Raw genomic sequence first — 19,196 nt, 5'->3', positions numbered from 1 at the left:
CTGGGATATTGTCTGGGCCCACTGATGCAGTGTTCTTGGCCTTAGTGAGGGCATTAAGGACCTGTTCCCTGGTGATAGCAGGTGAAGTTATATTTGATGGTATTTCCTGAGGGAAGGTTGATGGGGAGAGAGTGGTAAAGTTGGAGTTGAATTTGTTGGCCAGTAGGTTTGCTAAATTTTCTGACTCAGTATAGGCGGCTCCATTTACAATGAGCTCTGCACACACAATTGTGTATTGCCTTTGAGGTTGCAGACACAGCTGAAGATTGTCTTGTGGCTGTCCTTGGCCTGGGAGACTACATTTATCTCAAATTTAGGTTTGATAGACTTTATTTGTCCTATGAGTTGTTTGATTAATTTGATGAGAGCATTTTTATCCTGCTGCGTGCTGCACCACCTAATTTGTACTATGAGATTCTTCCTTCTGTTATACAGCCTATTGATGCTATGATTCCACTAGGGTGGCTTGTTTTTTTGAGTTAGTTCTATACTTCTTCTTGGTGAGTATAGTTGCCACTATGCAGTTATTAATATTCTTGTATAGGATTTCTTTGAACAGTTCTGCATTGGCAGCAGTGTTCTCAGGGTGTATGGGGGAATGGAATTTTGCCAGGTTGTGACTTAATAGTAGGAAGTCAGCCTTAGAGTAGTTCCTGAGTATTGCAGGGTTAGCTGGGGTTCCAGGTTTTATTTTTACTTCACAGGAGACCATCTGATCTTACCAGAGAAGACAGTACACTAGGGGGTGTGTAGCACTGTTCTGTGAGGACCAGATCCAGAATGGTTGCATCCCTTGTTGGTGTATTGACAATCTGGTCCAGGGAGTTTGTGTTTACAAAATCCAGAAATCTCTGTGCCTGTGCAATTGGTGTCATTTATGATTCCCAGTTAATAGTGGGGTAATTAAAGTCACAAGAAAAAGGTGAGCTAGTGGTAAAGTGGAGAAGTACAAACCAAACAGCTTCAAGCAAGAAAAAGTAGTACTCCACACCGTCAAAAAAACTTTAATAAAACGACAAAGCTTTCAGACAGAACTATCCCTCTTCAGTGTCTTACATAAAATAGCTATAAAAACAGCATTTTTAAATATCATTCAAACACATCAGATGACACAGCAGCCTATCAACAATATCAATTAAGAACAGCAATTAAGTTTTTAAAAACACAGTAGCTATAATATATACATATCTAGTACACAGTCACTTTTTCTTCACTTTCTGTTGTTTAAGTTTCAAAACAGGTTTCAATGTAACTTGTTTATTAAAACCTGGATGTTTATCTGCTTCCAAATGAATAATCCACTCATATTCTTTCATATCCACATTATTTATTAAATCCCCACGTCTAGCATTTGGGTATATCACATGTATAGCTCTAAAGCTAAACTGATGTGTATCATCAGTTTCACTATTGTGTTTAGCTAAAGAGTTAGTTAATATTTTCCTTCGGATTTCAGACCTATGTTCTATTATCCTGTCTTTTAGCCTCCTAACTGATTTCCCAACATAGAAACCCAGGCATTTATTACACGTAGCAAGATATATAATAGATAGTGTATTACATGTTGCAGTACAATGAAAAGTGAATTTCCTACCACTCACAGGGTGCACACATTCAGTTGACTGGTTTATATTCAAACTGCAAGAACAACTGTAACAGGGAAAAGTACCCTTTTTGTTGAAAATAGGAGTAGTATTATTATTTAAAGAAAAATCTTTATAACATAACAATTTCTTTAAATTATTACAGTTATGATAGGTAAACCTAGGTCTATCAGGAAGCCAACTTTCATAACACGGTATGGCCTTCAATATGTCCCAGTTGTTATTAATAACATCTTCTATTGTTTTATTAACTCTACTATTGGTCATAAGATGTTGGAGTTACACCCAAATCTTCAGAAGCAGTATTAGTCCGAGTAGAAAAGTAAGGTCTAGCTTTTGAGTCTCTTAATCCTAAAACATTCCTTCTAGCTACTTCTTTCTCTTCCATACAATAGCCTCTTTCAATAAAGTTGTCAGTCATTTCCTGCATTTGAGCATCACAAACCTCTGGCTGAGTATTCATCCTGCTGGCTTATAGATATTGGCTTTTAAGGACATATTTTAAAGGTCCTTCTTGCATGCATGCTCTTTTTGTGCAGATACTTATTCACCTGTACATCTTTTTATATATATATATATATATATATATCTCCAGGCCAGACCTTGTCATTCATAATTTAACATCCAAAAAATTCAAAGAATCCTCAGAAAATGTCATTTCAAATTTAAGGAATTCAACAGTATTATTTAAATACTTATAAAAATTCTGTAACTCTACAGCAGTACCATGCCAAACCAAAAAAATGTCGTCCACAAAGCGTTTGTAGAACAGAACTTTAGACGCATATAAATTAGCACTTCCGTGTAGATTAAAACTTTCCCATTTTCCCAATGTTAAATTTGCATAAGTATTGGCTACAGCAGTACCCATAGCCATTCCAAATATCTGATGGTCTTCTTTTGGCTTTTCCCAGTTAGGGTCGCCACAGCGGAACTCCGGTCTGCTAATGATTGGCAGTGGATTATTACAGTGCCGAGTTGCCAGCCCGATGCCCAACCTTCAAGGAAGGCACAACCATTCATGCACGCACCTACCTGCATGTATTTAAATGTCACTCGACCGTGGCGAGGACATGCAGACTCCACACAGAGTTTATTGAATGTAAAGATGTTATTCTCCAGAACTAGATCTAAAAGTTCACAAATGGTTTCAATATTTCTAGCAGGAAGACCTCCATATTCCTGCAACGTCTCCCTAACACAGTCAATTCCATAACTATTTGGAATCACAGTAAAGAGAGATTTTTATATCTATTGTCACCAAAAGCAGATGGTCATGGGCAGCTGGTATACCAAGTATGTAACCCTGTTAAAAAGTCACCTGCATCCTTAATATAACTCAGTATATATTTCAGATAACCTTTTAGAAGATCCTGTAGATAGACCGATATAGACTCAGTCATCCATCCCCTCCCTGATAGTATTGGTCTCATTGGAGGTTTCTCCAGGGATTTATGAATTTTGGGAAGTCCATAGAGCACAGGAATGGTTGGGCATGGTACACTTAACAAATGGAAGATATCAATATCTATATCACCCATCACCTGCAGATCGTAAGCACACATATTTATTTCACTAATCATAACATCTATTTCTAGGTTTGAAGGTCTGCGTATCTGATAACAATTCAGTCATGGATTGTAGATATTGTTCCATATCCATTATTACAATGACACCTCCTTTGTCAGCTTCTTTAATAACTATTTGAGTATTATTCTGTAACAATTTCAATGCCTGGGACTCTTCAACCGTTAGGTTATATATTTTAGCAACATTTCTTCTATCATAAAGATCACGGATCTGCTTTTCACATATATTATTAAAGACACTAATAACAGGGTCACTAACAGGGATGAAAGTACTACTCCTTCTCAGATGGCTATCCACACAGCTATTACCACCCTTAAATATATTCTTTAAATTCAAGCTCCTTGAGAACAAGTTCAAATCTGTGATGGCATTTACCATATCATCAGTTCCTGCTGGGACAAATTTAGTCCCATGTGATAGCAGGGGCATCTCTGCCTCAGTTAATTCATAACTAGAAAGATTAACAACCAGTGAGCAAGCCAGAGAACTCTTCCCAGAAGTTGCTTTATCTGAGGTTACTACAGTTTGGCTAGTTGACATAGCATCAACTTGACCAATAACCCCTGTGTTAGAATATACAAAAGATTCATCAGGCGAAACAAAAGTATTTTCATCAGTAATCATAACTACATCACTATCAACAGATTGCCCCATATTCTAAAGGCCTCCCATTATTTCTAAACCTTCAGTCACATGATCAGGTTCATTATTAGACCAAATTGTAGCTAATGGGCAATTAGATGTCTCTATAGAGACCCTCTTATCAGAAATTAAAGTCACCCATGAATATGGTATTGGGTTGGATGGTGAGTGTTTCCAAAATGTTTAAATACATGCTATGGGTTTTCTGGGTCATAGATGGGGACTTACAGCTTGCAAGGAAGTGGTATTGGATTTTGCCTATGCTGATTTGAACATGAAGAATCTCAAGTGCATTGTCCTGTTTGACCAACCTTGAGGTATATTTAATATGTGATGTCAATCGAGACACCTCCACCTTTAGTCCTTGTCTATGTAGTAGCTGGTATAAATGTGTGGAAGGCATTATAACCTTGCACAGTTGATGTGCTCTCTGCAGCTTTAAACCACATCTCAGTGACCGCAGAGACATCAGTATTATCTAGGGTGAAGAGAGCTTCTAGCGAGTGGAGTTTTTTGTTTAGATTCCTATCATTGAGCAGTAACACCTTTCAATTTTTTATTTTTTGATTTGCTATGTTGGAAGTACTTTCAGTCTGGCATTGCCTAAAAAAGGCATATGTGGAAGGACAATGTTTTAGCTAATATTCAAAAGTCTAGAGGGGAGAGGTGCAGATCATCCCTGGCAAAGCAGAGTGGTCTGTTAACTATCACCTTCCATGCTGACAAATATTGTACCTGCTTAGAATGACACCAGAAACTAAGCCAATTATTAAAAGTCAGTCATCTTTTGTTCATATTGTGGCATCATCTTTAGAGCAAGTTAAATGCTGCTCAGTGCTAGGCTCATACCAGCTTGGGACACATATTCTGAAAGCTCCATGATGTCTCTCTTTATATAGTCTAGGGAGGTACGCCTCAGGTCATTTACACCCACTTGGAATATGACTGAGTTATACCAGTACTTGTGGTCTAATGACCTGAGCACATGTGTAATGTGGCAGATCCCAACCTCTAATAAGCAACTGACAGTCACTGTCTCCTTACTCAGCCTGGTGAGCAGGGCTTCAGTGTGCCTCACAATGGAGTGTCCAATGACTAGAATGTTGGATTCTGTGGTGGCTTGCCTTATTTGCATGGAAGTAGAGGCTCCATGAGATGTAGCTGTATGTGCTCATTTGGATGTTGTTCTGAAAGAGTGTGTTCAGGGTTGCTGACTGTGTTTATTATGAGTTCTTCATCTATGAGCTTGTTGGGGATTAGGTAGATTACATTTAAGTGCCTCAGCATATATGGGTCTATGTGTCTGCCTTGAATTGTATGTGATGGGTGCAGCGCATGTACCACTGACAAAATTATTAACATTATTTAGGAGTGCTTTTATGTGACAGCTTTGCCTCCAGTCACGTTGTGTAAATACATCACTCATATACCATATTAGTTTGTTTGTTTGAGAATTATCTGTCAGTAAACATGGGGCAGTTTCTACATTGCCTCAGGATGTCCATATCTACCAAGCTGGTAATGAAGATAATGGAAAAGTTCATATCCATGTCATTAGACCCTTTTTTATTGATTAGACAGTTGGAGTGAGAATATAAAGTAATGTCAGGTGTATCTGGTTTGCAACTCTGAGGGCAGTGCTCGTCACTGCAAACTAGTTGTCCTGTGTGCAACTAGGTATTGGTTAAATTTTAATGGTGCTTTTACAGAAAAAATGTCAACTCAAGGTGCCTGTGGCTATTCAGGGTATTGCCAAACACTTGAAGAGAAACTAAAAAGTAGATCCTGATGATTTATGGATAAAGTATTTAGGCAAATATTTCAAGTTAGAAGCAAATCAAGGAGCACCTACTGAAAAGAAAGAATTAGCTTGTCAAGAATGGTGAAAAGAGGGGAGTCACCTGAATGTCTACTGCCTGACTACTACTGGTATTGGTCTCATCACAGTCTCACTCTGCTGAGATATAATGCTATTTTGCTTCTTCCCTCACCAGAAGCAAAACAGTAGCACTAATCCCAAGATGAGAAGCAGGCCACAGCCTGTTTGGTGATCCACAGTCTTCTCCCAGATGATGTTAGTATCTGTAGGCTTGTTGTAGGCTTTTCCTGGTAGATGCCTTGAATAGCAACCGGAACAATCAGGAAGGCCAAACACAGACACTTGCTTCCCAGCCAGAAAGAGTCAGGAATCAATGCACTCTGATCCTTCTCTCACTAGGAGCAAAATATTAGCACAAATTCCAAACAAGTACCTATGAAGCAGTTATTAAGCTTTCCGGTGACTAGTAGTCCCCAGGAAATAATGTTCCTATGCTCCTTCTCTCACCATAAATAAAACAGAAGCACTAATCTCAAGATGACTACTGAGAGACAGAATGTGGGTTCTCCAGTAATTGGTAGTTTTGAAGTAGATGTTGCAGATTTTAATGGTAAGATGAAAACTATGTTAATATCCTAAGAGCTGCATTGTGAACTAAGCAGTTAGATATGAAAGAGGGGGTAACTTAAGCACTCCAAGTGGAAAACAACTAATTTTAAAAGAGCAAAATAGATTGGAAGGGGTGGACATGTTGTATTCTGGTTTTATGGAATACAGTGGGATGGCCATTAAAGTTAAATAGTTGAAGGGAAGTGATTTCACAAAATGATAATTTTGTGCTCACACCCAATAGCCAATGAAAGAGGAGAGGGAAGGAGATATGTGGTCAAATTAACATAAGGAGCAGGCAACTTGAACTAGAAAGACTCAATTTCTATGTGACTCACAAGAGACACAGCGGAGGTTTCTTTCCTAGTTTAAATATGCAATTAAAAACAGAATACAATTAAAACACAGTGTAAAGAAAATTAATCACAATATGCACAACAGAAGAAGGCACTAAAGTAGCACAAAATACAAGAAAGCAGAAGCAAATTAGCCTTTCCCTCACAGCAAGTTGTGAGACTAGGTGAACTTTTCTAATAAAGATACTATGGACAGCTGGCTATGCATAGTTTTAACTGTCCCTGATTTTGTCTTATATGCTTGCCATATCTCTTGTATTTGTTTTTATTTTGTGTTAAATCACTGAGGATTACAGTCAGCTAAGAATGCCAGATGTTAAACTTAGATTATTCCATAGAATCCTGTTTTTCTATTGATTTTCTAAGGGATTAGAGTAAGCTATATAAAATATTGTCCTGTCTGTATGGCATATGATTCACTGCTGCTGTCTGTGCATTATTTTGGCTTTACAGGATTGGTGTGATTTGTTTGAAGCAACTTGGAATACTTCAGTATGGCTACTGTTTCTGTTGAACACAGTTGAAATGTGATAAATGTCATTTTTTGTCACAATCAGTCATCTGGAGTGCACACAGAAGTGGCTACAGTTGTTCATTGGAGTTGTGAGCTGTCTGTTGAAGGAAACGGATCCATTTATTGTTTGCTACATTTGTGTGAAGTAAGATGGATTACATTATTGTGATTACTATGTGTTTGCGTTAAACATATTTGAGTTATATTATTGTGACTGTTATTGATATTTACTTTTTTACCACAATCATACAGTCATCAAAGTATCTGTAATTGATGGGTATAGAGATTGCCTGTACTTATGTGACTTTTCTCTTCTGTTGTTAGATCACACCTAAGTAAAAGTCACTTAGCTTGTGTGATGGAAGCAGTGCCACGCAGTGTATTGTATTTGCTAAAATTGGTGTAAAAATTAGAAGTTATGTACCTACCATAACGTTCCATGTTAGTTGTCTTCTCTCGCCTTCTTTCTTGCTGGATGGGTTCGGAGCCGATCCTCAGCTCCGACTCGGCACTTGCTTTAGCTCGAGAACTCCTTTTACCAGCTCGAGGCAACCCTATATCCCATGATGCAAGGCGGAACTACCTCAGATCTCGTTTGGCAGCTAACTGACCCTGCTAAAGACTATCCTGACATAATTAGGAACCATGGTTCCTAAAAGAAGTCCTCATAACAATGCTCCAGAGGAAGCAATCTAGTAGGAACTCTCCAAGATCTGTCCAGGCCAGGGGGAAGGAGGGAGGGACACAAGAAAGAAGGCGAGAGAAGACAACTAACATGGAACGTTATGGTAGGTACATAACTTCTAAATGTTAAGTTGTCAATCTCGCCTTCATTCTTGCTGGATGGGACCGCGTCCCTAGCACCTGTATCCTGGGTGGCTCAATGGAACAGACTCTTGAGAACTGTGGAACCAAAACTGGCCCTATCTCTGGAGGCCAAATCCAACTTGTAATGAGACACAAAGGTATGAGGCGTGGCCCAAGTAGCTGCTGCACAAATAGTGTCAATGGGAAGTCTATCCTGAAAGGCTACAGAAGTGGATAGACTCCTGGTCGAATGTGCTTTTGGCTTAGAAGATAGCTGTTTGCCCCTTAGAGAGTACACATAGGAAATGGTGGAAGTCAACCATCTAGATAAGGTCACTTTAGAAACTGGAAGACCTAACCTGTTTTCTGCATAGGAGACAAACAATTGGTCTGATTTTCTAATTTGTTTAGTCCTATGCAAGTAGTACCTGAGCTGACGATGAACATCCAAAAAATGCAGCTTCTGTTCAGCTCTGTCAGAATAGTTAGGAAAGAAAACTGGTAGATCAATAGATTGGTTAATATTGGTTTGAGATACAACCTTGGGAAGAAAGGAAGGGTTAGTTCTGAGCGAAACCCTATCCTTATGAAAAACCAGATAAGGTGAACGAATACAGAGGGCCTGAATCTCAGAAACTCTTCTTGCAGAAGTAACAGCCAGTAAAAATATAGTTTTCCACGTCAATAACTTTAAAGAACACGTAGCAGACGGTTCGAAAGGAGGTAGAATTAGGGATGCCAACATTAAGTTTAGATCCCATTGCGGAGGAGGATGTTTCACAGGCGGTTTTAGGAGAAAAACTCCTCTTAAAAAGGCCTTGCATAACCTATGAGACATGATGTTATTGTCATGCAAGCCAACATGATACTTGGAAATAGCAGCCAGTTGTACTTTGACTGTAGATGACGAAGATCCTGAATGGAAAAACCTCCGCCAGGAAATCCAAAACAGAATGTACAGGAGCGGTAAAAGGATCAATATTTCTGGCGTTTGCCCAAATAAAACGCCGCCACTTGCTAGCATAAACAGTTCTAGTGGACGACTTTAAAGAAGACACTAAAATGTCTCTGACTGAGTCAGAAATCATTGGTAGCCTGGCTAGGGAAGGAAGTGGAGCAACCAAGCAGTGAGGTTGAGAGAATGAATGGCCCGGTGCTGCTGACCCGACTGGTGGATCAAAAGATCCGGAACTGGGTCCAGATGCCAGGGCTGCACCAGAAGATGATGATGTAGAGACGGAAAACAAATTTGTCGAGGCCAATATGGAGCAATGAGGATCAATTTGGCTCTCAAAACGGTGGCTTTCTGAATGACTTGTGGAATCAATGGAAAGGGAGGAAAAGCATAAAGAAGTCCCCGAGGCCAATCCTGGGTTAGAGAGTCTCTCAAGGGTTGGCCTGGAAGGGGAAATAGTGTGAAGTAATCTGGGCACTTGCTGTTTTGAGGGGTAGTGAAAAGATCGCAACAAGGGGTGCCCCACCTCAGAAAAATCTGATCCACTACAGATTGATTGAGAGACCACTCGTGAGGCATCAGAATAGATCTGCTTAGCCTGTCCGCCAATAGGTTGGACCTGCCGGGGATGTGCGTTGAGAAGAGATCGCCCATTGCCAAAGTCTGAGAGCTTCTCGACATAAAGGATAGGACCTGGTTCCGCCCTGTTTGTTGATGTACCAGACCACGGACATGTTGTCCGTCTGTACTGCAATAGTCCCCGTGGGAAGAAAGTCGTCGAGGGCTTGCAACGTTAAAAGCACTGCTCTCATCTCCAGGACATTTATGTGCAGGTGGTATTCTATGGGTTGCCACGTCCCGTGGACCATCCTGCCCTGATAATGCCCCCCCACCCGTTCAGTGTGTCATCCTTGGTGTCTGTGGCTAATGGAGGAGGGGAACAAAGGGTCGGCCCTGATGAAGAAGAGGGAAGATATCCACCATCGTAGATGAGCCCTGCACGACTGTGTTACCAAGATTTCGTGTCTCATGGGCAGATCGTGGTACGACCACTGCGTGAATAACATCCACTGCAGGAGACGCATGTGGAAGCAAGCCAGTGGAAGAAGAACAATGGCCGCAGCCATTAGGCCTAGAACTTTCAAGACAAACCTGGCTTTGATTTTGTTGCTTTGTAACAGAAGCTGAACAAATTTCTGGATGTCCAGAATCCTTTGATCTGTTAGCCTGGCTAACATTTTGATATTTAACTCTGCGCCTATAAAGGTGATAGATTGGCAAGGCAGCAGAGAGGATTTTTCGAAATTTACCGAAATTCCTAGTCTCTTGCAAAGCTGTAGGGTGTAGTCTCTGGACCGAAGAAGCTGATGCTTGGAGGTGGCGGAGAGGAGCCAGTCGTCCAAATAAGGAAACACCTGGAATCCTCGACGTCTCAGGTGAGCTGTGACCACTGCCATGCATTTGGTGAACACTCTGGGGGCTGAAGTGAGGCCAAAGGGCAGTGCCCTGAATTGGTAATGACTGGCTCCCAGCCGAGCGGAGAAACCTTCTGGGCGTCTGTGAATCTTTATGTGATAGTACGCATCTTGAAGGTCTATAGAGCACATCCAGTTGTCCTTGCCCAGAAAGGGCAGAATGGATTGCAGCGTGACCATCCGAATCTTGCCTTTTGACAGACTTGTTTAGTCTGCTTAGGTCTAGTATTGGTCTCCAATCTCCCGTCCTTTTGGGGACCAAAAGAATCTTGAGTAGAAGCCGGATCCTACTTGGTCTGCCGGCACTGTCTGGATGGCTCTTTTTCCTAGGAGTTTTGAAACCTCCTGTCTTGCCAAATCCCTTTGACCGGGTGAGATGTCTGGAAGGGATTGTAGAGGTACGGGAAACCTTTGGAAGGGGATTTTGTAACCCTCGGATATGATCGACTGTACCCACTTCTCTTGGGATTGGGATTGCCAGGCTACTGGGTACAGCGAAATTCTTCCCCCGACTGCCTCCAAGGGTGGACAGTCGGGCAACACCTCAGGGATGCTGAAAGGGCTTCTCAGGAAGAGACTCCCTGTTGCCCTGGTTCTGAGGACCCCCCTGCCTCTAGGGCGTCTATTATTGTTACCCCCTCTGCATCTGGGGGTAAACTGACCACGTGTGTCCGGTGTAGCTCCTTGGGCTTTACGGAACCACATCTTCCCCCCCTTCTGACCCTTGGGATATGGTCTAGAAGGAGTGGAAAACTGGACTCCAACGGCAGAAAGAGTTTTACCGTCCTGCTCACATCTGGTCAAAGTATCCTTCACCTGAGGTCCGAATAAAGCCGAACCGTCAAAGGGGGTGTTGGTGAAGGACGCCTTAAAGGGGTCCGCAAAATTACACAGCCGCATCCAGGCTTGGCGTCTAAGAGCAACCCCTGTGCCTGCGGCCCTGCTCGCTCCATCGGCCGCATAAGATATGAGCCGCATGGAGGAGTTAGATATGGAATTCAGGATAGCAAGCTGTGAGGCCATCTTTTCCTGAGCCCCAGCAGCAGAAGGATCCTGGACAACTTCTCCCAGTTCCTTGAGAATATCTCGTTGAAGCCTGGTGAAGTGACAAAGGTAATTCAGCGAACGCATAGCAAAGGTCGCTGAAGAAAACATCCGCTTTCCATACCTGTCCATGGTCCTAGAATCCTTATTAGGAGGATGGACAGGCACTGAAGGATCCGCCAGTTCCTTCTTAGTGGCCGCTGCCACCACCATAGCATCCACAGAGACACCTTTGGACAGGAACTGTTTATCCAAAGGGGCCGTGATGAACTTGGATGGTCTCCTGGGGACAGGTTCCACAGAATCTGGAGCCGCCCACGCCTTCCGAGCCACTACCTGCATGAGTGGGTCGAAAGGCGGAGACACCCAGGAGGTGGAGGGTCGGGATCCAAAAGCCTCCAGGTATACCGACTCATCCTCGGAGGGGTCAATGGAGGGCCAATTCCCCCTCTGTTTGAGGAGCTCAAGGATGTCTGAAAAGGAGACATCCTCAGAGGGGACCGTGGGAACCCTCCGACTCATCTAAGTCGGTATCAGATGTAGTAGACTCAGGGGAGTCTGTGTGTTTCCTCTTACCGTCCTCTTCCGAGGGGTTCCCCTGCAGGATCAGGAGAAACCTCGGAAGAGGAGGAAATTCCCAGTGGGGAAACCTGGGGCGATGGATCCCTGGGCCTGAGAGCAAGAGGCTGGCAAGAGGCATCTGCAGGCACTGATGAGGGAGGAGCTAGAGGGGTACACCGTTGACCAGGCTCAGAGGCCAGGACACTCCTCATCACCTCAAAGGCTCCTCTCCCCGGGAGACCGGAACACACCCGCTCCGAAGAAACAGGAATGGTCGGCTCCAAGGAGAGAGAAGGCTCGAGGCCGATGTCGGCGCCGAGCTTACCAAAGCGAAGCCCGAGAGGGAGAGCGGGGTCGGACAAGGGTCCGATGCCACTAGCCCCTCGGAGCCGACAGTGGAAACCCGACGACCGGACCTCCAAGGAAGGTCTCAAGGAGGAGATCGGAGCCGAAGACGACGGAGCCGAAGGATGTATCGGCTCCGGCATCGAAACAGTCGCTGTCCCAAGAAGCTCCGGCTCCGAACTCTGGTGTGGAGTCGGAGGAGGAATCTCAAGAATCGGGCTATAGCCGAAGTCTGTTGAGACGGGCTATGGAGCATTTGGGCCAGTGCCTGAGACTTCAACAGCCTGCTTACCACCCTCTCCAAATCGTGGTCAGACAGCCTGGAAGATCTCGAAGATCGGCTCCGATGGCTCCGCTCCGACAAAGAGGAGACCCGGAGCCGAGTGAATACTTAGTATCGAAGGGGACCGGGATCTCTTACGGGTCGAAGCCATCGGAGCCGAAGTCCCTTGAACCCCAGATGGAGCCGAGGATATCTCGGCTCCGATGCTGGATAAAGTGTCGGCTCCAGCCGGAGCCGACAAGGCCACAGTAGTCAGGGTATCGGAGCCGGTCGGCACCGAACCCACTACTCTAACAGAAGAAGTATCGACTCCAGCCGGAGCCGATATCAGCTCCGACGGAGCCGGAGCCACCGGAGGAGGCTTGGACACTGTAGCCTGAACCTTCGGTGACTTAAGAGATTTTCCTGCCCCTGACTTAGGAGGAGAACCTTCGGGTTTAAGTAAACCTCGGAGGATTAATTTGTTCCTCCTTTCCTGCAGGACTCTCTGGCTAAAAGCATGACACAACACACAGGAGTCCTGCAGGTGCAAAGGCCCCAGGCAATAAACACAAGAAGTGTGACCGTCTGTCAGAGACATTTTCTGACAGCACTGGTCACACTTCTTGAAGCCTGAGACCTTGCCTTCTTTTGACATCTTAGAAGGGAAACACAAACAGTCCCAACAAACACACCAATTAATCCCTTACACAGACACACAGGAAGGGAATAACTTGGGGAACTAGGCCTGACTAAAACTTTAAACTGAAAACTATTATAAAAGTTTAAAAGGAAGGGAATAGGGTGGGCTGTAACTAAGTACAGGCTAATCTAACACTAAAGGGAAAAATAAACCCCTAACTGAACTTTTTCTTCTTTAACAAGAAAAAACTTACCTCAGCTGGCAAAGGAGACCTCTTTCGCTAAGCGGCAAACGAGATCTGAGGTAGTTCCGCCTTGCATCATGGGATATAGGGTTGCCTCGAGCTGGTAAAAGGAGTTCTCGAGCTAAAGCAAGTGCCGAGTCGGAGCCGAGGATCGGCTCCGAACCCATCCAGCAAGAATGAAGGCGAGATTGACAACTTAACATCTAGTATTACTATGGTGTGTGTGTGTGTGTGTGTGTGTGTGTGTGTGTGTGTGTGTGTGTGTGTGTGTGTGTGTGTGTGTGTGTATGTGTAGGAGTGTGCAGTGTATTTAAGAATAACAAATTTCTTTCACATTCAAACATAAAAATCAGCACTGCACATGATAAGTGACCATCTTTGGATGTCTGGCAGGAGCAGGATGCATGTAAACACAACTGCTCATCAACACAGTGATTGTACCCAGCTGGACATTCCCAGTAAACAAGTGCAAATAAATAAATTGTAATTTCACATTGCTTGTCTGTAGTTGAGTTTTTGGTTATGTCTTCTTCTTCTATGTTGAGTTTACATGCCCTCTCTGTCTCTGTCGGTTTATGTAAGTGCTCTGTTTCCTCGACCACCATAGATGAATTAATGTTCCTTCATTTTGCCTGTAGAGTGTGTGTGTGTGTGTTTTGTGCATGATATGATAGAGCTGGCTTGTTGCGAAGTCAGTATATGTGTAAAAAATAACTGCCCCTGACAAGTCAAGTCTATAATGTGTGCGTGTGTGTGTGTGTGTGTGTGTGTGTGTGTGTGTGTGTGTGTGTGTGTGAGTGTGTGTGTGTGAGAGAGAGTGTGTGTGTGTGTGTGTGTGTGTGTGTGTGTGTGTGTGTGTGTGTGTGTGTGTAAAACAATAGCATTGATATTTATCTGAGAATACACATAGCATTGAGCAGCAAATGCATAAGTTATATATGAGTAACATAAAACAGTTAAGAAGTCAACTTCAAAACATAAGGCATAAACTGAATCACAGAATATCCAGACTCTCAGAGCATTACAGGACCTAACAGCCCCAAAACCAATGGCTGCATAAGTGGATTCTGATACAGGCTTAGTAGAGGTATCTGTCCTGAACTTCACTGAGTCTTAAAATGGTCCTGCTCAGACATGTACACAAACATTCACTGCAGCTTCTGTGTGTGTGTGTCTGGAGGTTATGTCATTATTTCTTTCATTTTCCTCACAAACAACAGAGGTGTGCACAGGTCACTATTGCTTGTGTTGGAGTTAGAGGCAGTGTGGCTATTATTTCTTTAACTGTCCTCACAAATCTTAGAGCCATTGAGAGAAGGTCACTATAGCTTATATAGGAGCTGTGTACTGTCTAGGCATAACAAGTTGGAAACATATCTGTGACCATTATTTTTTTTCTCTTAATCGAATGTCAGAGCTGTATTCAGGTGTATGTCTTTTGAAGGATGGTGCGTCTGTTTGTATATGTCTGACAACCTTTTTTTTTTTTTTTACAATTCCATCCCATTCTGGTATCAGAGGGCTACACAGACAGTGGCTGTTTTTTTGGGGGATTTGGGGTGAGATGGAATGCTGTATACACTTATAACAACTTGAAATATATAACAGTAACCATTTCTGCCCTCATTTTCATCCGAGTCTTAACATTTTTTTTGAGGGGAGTATGTACAATTTCCTAAGATGATTTATGTATCCCTATAAGTACTTGTCTTCTCAGCTAAATTGTGAACTGCTGTTTGTCAGTTTTGAACATTAAATCTTGGTTACAATGAAATTCTACCTTGAAAAAAAAAAAAAAAAAAAAAAAAAAAATCTTTTATTACTCATAATTTTTGTTCAGACCATCAATGAATCAAAAAGTTGAAAAAAATGCCCTAAAATGTACATTGAAGCATCTATAACCCCATGGTATCTGGAGGATTATCGGACAAAATTCAGTTATTTCCTCCACAGTTATTACAATGTAGTGTTGGCCAGTTAGGGTGTCTTCAAAGGATGCAGGAAAAAAGTAAAGTTGAAAAATAAGAACACATTTTCCCTAATTATGATTTTTGTCAGGCCATCACTTTAAAGAAAAAAAGTTGCTTAAAAATCTAAAATACAACTACAAATCAAAGCATATAGAGCCTTCATGGCTTCAGGTTGCTTAGTATCCCCAAGGTGCACAGTCAAATTCAATGATTTCTTGCACTGTTATAAGAGTGCATTCATGCCTATTTAGGGTGTGGTAAATTAACAAATGGAAAAATATAGGCAGGAAGGTCATGATTACTTAACCTGATGGTCTTCCTCAAGAAGGTGACTAAAGCTATCAATAAGGGCAAGACAGTGTATTCTGCCAATATCAACTTGGTCAAGGGATTTGATATAATACCTCACTCAAGCATTGTAAATAAACTTATACAATTTGTCATAAACCCCCTATATCACCTAACTGATAGCCATCTGTCTCACTGATAATGCACAAGAAAATAGGTAGGGGAATCCACAATCACAGAGACGCCAATCACTAGTGGAGTCCCATAGGGATCAGTGCTGCAGTGTCTCCTTCTTGACATCTACTTCTTTAAAATCAAGGCAAATGTCAAGGGCCTCTGGCTGAACAAATCTACAGGTCACTGCAAACTAGGCAATGCCACTGAATCCTCTTAATACACAAATATCATTCAAGAGGGCCTGATGCAGGCAAACAACTTGTGCCATAGCTATGAACTCAGCTGCAGTCCTTAAAAGCTTAATGGTACCCTTTAGAAAGACAGACATCCCTCAAATTACCATACTGATAATACACCCTTAAAAGTTGACTCACTGATAAAGAATCTGGGAACCATGTTGACAGTAATCAGACCTTCGACTATCACATGTCTACAGTGGTGAGAAGATCATTATACATTGAATACCTTACAAGTAAGAGCATCGCATTCAGGTCCAAGAAGGTCATTGTTCCACTGTACTTGGCTCTAATTCAATCAGTCATTTTGTATAACATGCCCTTTGGAAAGTACCTGATCAAGCACTTGAAATAGCTAGACCATAGAGGTTCCTCACAAAAATAATACAGGGAGTAAGCAACAAGTCTTATGCGGGCCATCTAAATCCCTATCCATGTAAGCATTTTCCTACTGACTGCTGTGTAACAATCTATGCCCAGCCTACAAGGCATCATCTGATTCTACACTGATGGATTTGTTGCACATCTACAAAACAAATAGCCTCAGAAATATTAATTCTAAGGATCTAAACCTTGTCCGAGGCATAAATAGTATAAGTATGTGTCTTAAACATTATCCTTTCTCTGGAACAGGCTTAAAATCCATGTGAAGTAAAGCTCATCTATAACCATATTTGAATACATCCTGGACCAATTTAAGGAAAATTGTAAATTTACCCCTGGTTTGGCACCTATGTTCTTAAAGGATATAGAACAATTGATGTGTACAAGCCTATATTGTAACTCATAAAATTTATTGGGTTATTGACATATGTCAGCAATATTTTGATAAATTTAAGATAAGCTTAGCTATATTTAAAGTGGCTTTTGGGCTGATAGACTTTTAACCACCTATGATCCTATGAGAAAAAAAATGGAGAGTTAGGCAATCTGTGACAAAAGGAAGAAAATGTAATCTGGATGGTGTGGGGAGGTCAGGATTGGGGAATTAGGGGGCCCCAGTAATATGCATGGTAGGTTGCAGTGCTGGGGTTGAAGACACCATGGAGCCCATTGCCCAGAGCATCATTTCAACTAAGGTTAGGTTTGGGCAGAGCTAAAACATTCAAGGAAACATTTCAATAGTAATTTTCCTGGGTGTCAGTAGTGCAAATGCACTTTTAGCAATACACAAAGGGGGGGGGGGTTAAGCCTAATTGTAAATGTCATGTGGGAGACCCCTTATCTTAATTTATATTTATTAACTCCACTGTTGCACAACATTGAGGCAACAGCAAATTCAATGAGTGCTACGACTAACTTTCATTGACACTGACTTGTGTTACTGGCACTTGGAGATTTACCATCACTCACACGTTCAGATCCTGGTCTGAAATATGTACAGTACTGTTACAGTGAGTTTGAACTTATTCTGTGCTGGTCCAACAGGGTAGCCTTATTCCATGCAGTTTTATTCTGCAAGTGTCATCCTTGTGTAGGAATTGTAAGTTTTACCTTCCTATTACAAAATAGTTTAACCAAATTTATTCCAGTTTTGCATTTCTTGGACCATGCTACGGACTTCATCTTGCAACTTTAGGTAATCAAGTCACTCTGTTCTATAGTTCAGAATTAATACTGGTACTATCACATGCAATTTGACATGGAAGCAGCAGCATCTTCAACATTTTGCTTAGACTTTACAGCTAAAGATAAAGCATTATTGCTTATACCACTACCTGCTTTAGTAAATTTATATACAACAACTTAGTGTACTAATCCACAGGAAATTTCCTTAATAAATTATTCTCTTTTGTATCCAACCATTTAAGTGCTCACTTGCTGTCTCTCAAGTTCAAGAAAACAATTCAGACTGGAAAGTATCATGGAGAAGGATACATCAAATTAACACAGACTTACCCTGACTTGGAAAGAGATTTGATGTTTTATCCGGTTATAAAACTTAAGAAATGTGTTACTTTTTGTATCACTTCCTTTTTTTAACTTCTCCATTATCCAGTATTCATTTCCTTTGTATGCTGTGACTACATTAAACAATGCAATAAAAGAAATATGAAAGAAAAAAAAAAAAAGAAAATAAGTAAAAAAAATGGGGAGTGTCTGGTTAAACTGAAATTGTGACTAGTATGTCTAAGGAATCTGAATGTGAAAAGCCAGTAACAATATTCAGTTTAGGATTTTACATTACATACACTTTAATTTACACACACTCAGGATGTTAAAAAAAAAAAAAAAAAAAAAAGACTACAGATTTAAATTTTGGTTATATACTGACATCTGCTGGTCATTCTCAGTATTATGACACAAAAATGATGGCAGAGATATTTATTTAACACCTTTGAAAGTCATAAAAAGCATTTGCAGTACTAGGAAGACTGTTGTTATAGATTAATAGCTATAATAACAGAGTGCTACATATAACTGCTTCTCAAATCACACAGGCTAGCAGTGATGGGTGCCTGCTGAAACAGAGCAAGGCCTTTTTGTTTACTCTTTTTATTATTTCATGACTGGACATGACATTAACAGAGCATTTTTAAAGAAGGGGTGCTGTAAACTGGATTCAGAAAACAGTGATTAGATGAAAACAGTATAAAGGATTTCCCTTATAAAACAGGTAGAAATAAAGCAACTGTGGAGTTAGTACATTTAAGTAGAGGTGGTGCAAAGGAGCTTGCCTCCCTGGAAAAACATTTATTTTTAGTGAATTTTCTCTATCTTAAACATTTTATATAAAATAAAATGTCAATAAAAATGCTTGCCAGTCAAGTTAACTTCAGATAAAAATGTGTCAGTGAATTGGGTATCAATAAAAAGTGCTTAGATAAATGTAAGTATATGTACACACACACACACACACACACACACACACACACACACACACACACACACACACACACGTACGTATATGTGTATGTATGTGTGTGAGCATATGCACACGTCTGTATAATTTCCTCATTTCATGCAAGTAAGAGATAAAGGACAGTGCTGTGAAGTAAAATAAAATGCACAGAGAAATGAGGTATCACTATATTTATTATTATTTGTTATGGTG

The sequence above is a fragment of the Protopterus annectens genome, chromosome 9.part0 (genome assembly GCF_019279795.1).
Source record: "Protopterus annectens isolate FY-2018-M chromosome 9.part0, PAN1.0, whole genome shotgun sequence".
Classification (NCBI taxonomy): Eukaryota; Metazoa; Chordata; order Ceratodontiformes; family Protopteridae; genus Protopterus; species Protopterus annectens.
The sequence above is the reverse complement of the archived record's forward strand: the minus strand, read 5'-3'. Positions refer to the sequence as shown.